Genomic DNA, 1,732 nt, shown 5'->3' with positions numbered 1-1,732 from the left:
GCTTCCTGATTCTTCACTCACAGGAACTGTGAGATAGATAATAAATGTTCTTTGTTTTAAGATGCTAACTTTTGGGGTAATTTGCAACACAACAATGGCTCACTAACACCCAGGGGTATTCTGCTTCTTCTAGATTTCTCCCCTTGTTTACTCAGCAGGTTATTTATTGAGAAACTACCACATGCTGGGCACTGCCTAAGAAGAGGTTAATGATCTACTGAANTATGTTGAAATCTAACTCCCAAGATGATGGTATTAGGAGGTGGGGCCATGGGAGGTGATTAGGTCATGAAGGTGGAGCCCTCATGAGTGGAATTAGTGTCCTTATAAAAGAGACATCAGAGTCTCTTACCTTACCTCTTGTGCTGTGTGAGGGCACAGCGAGAAGACAGTCATCTATGAACCAGGAAGGGGTCTCTCACCAGACACAGAATCTGCTCGCACCTTGATCTCAGACTTTCCAGCCTCCAGAATGATGAGAAATAAATTCCTGTTATTTATAAACCACCCTGTCTGTAGTATTCTGTTATAGCAGCCTAAATGGATCAAGGCACTCCCTTGCCTCATATATCCCCTCAATCACTAGGTTTCTCTAAATTCTTTCTAAATGTCATTCACATTCTTTCCTTCTTTGCCGTCTCTCTTCCACTGTTTTAAACCAGACCATTTCATCATCAAGATTTCCTTACTTTTTTGGTATCCCTGCATCTAGTCTCACTGTCTTCCACTCACACTCTATGCCCTACAATGCCAAAAGTTATTTTTCTGGTATTCAAATCCTATCCTGTTTTCACCCTACTTAGAATTGAATGATTTATAATTTTCTGAATGTGCTAATCAGGCCTCTGTGTTTTAATACATGCTATCTCTGTAGCCTAGAACATTGGTTTGTCCACTGTTAGTGGAGAACTCTCATTCCCTACTACTGAGTTTCCTTTTCATGTGAAGAGACTTCTATTAGTGTAACACTCTTACTCTCTCCACCCCTGGGGTTGGGGAGGAGTGACTTACCTGATTGGTGAGTTTGGGAAGGACGTATTGAACTGACTCAAGCCAATGTGGCCACTCTTTGGTGATCAGGCTCTTTTGGTTTTAGCAAGGAAAAGTAGGAAGGTGAAATATGCACCACCACAACTTAGCTACTATGTGGCCTATTATAATAAAAGCAAGTCTTACACCAAATCCTACCAAAGGTGTGTTTATCAGCAAGTGGGCACAAAAACAGTCATGCCCCATGTTCTTGCAAACTTGTGGAAGTAACACTCTCGATCCTTTTTTTTTTAAATTTTTTTAATGTTTATTTATTTTTGAGAGAGAGAGACACACAGAGTGTGAGCAGAGGAGGGTCAGAGAGAGAGGGAGACACAGAATCTGAAGCAGGCTCCAGGCTCTGAGCTGTCAGCACAGAGCCCGACGTGGGGCTTGAACCCACAAACCATGAGATAGTGACCTGAGCTGAAGTTGGCTGCTTAGCCAACTGAGCCACCGAGGTGCCCCGACACTCTTGATCCTTATATGTTCCAACAAGCAACTTACAGGAAAGAGTCACTCTTAAGATGGATACAGCAAAATTCTGATGATGGGACTGGCCAATCCTACAGCTGATCTCCAGTTGAGTTCGCCATGATGAGGTGGGCATAGAACTGAGGCTTTAGACCCAGGGCACTGCTCTAACAATATTAGACTGCTCAGCTTGCCAGATTCTCATTTGTGCAAAAGTAGTTGGGCCAGT

The sequence above is a fragment of the Crocuta crocuta genome, unplaced genomic scaffold (assembly GCF_008692635.1).
Source record: "Crocuta crocuta isolate KB4526 unplaced genomic scaffold, BGI_CrCroc_1.0 scaffold312, whole genome shotgun sequence".
Lineage (NCBI taxonomy): Eukaryota > Metazoa > Chordata > Mammalia > Carnivora > Hyaenidae > Crocuta > Crocuta crocuta.
The sequence above is the reverse complement of the archived record's forward strand: the minus strand, read 5'-3'. Positions refer to the sequence as shown.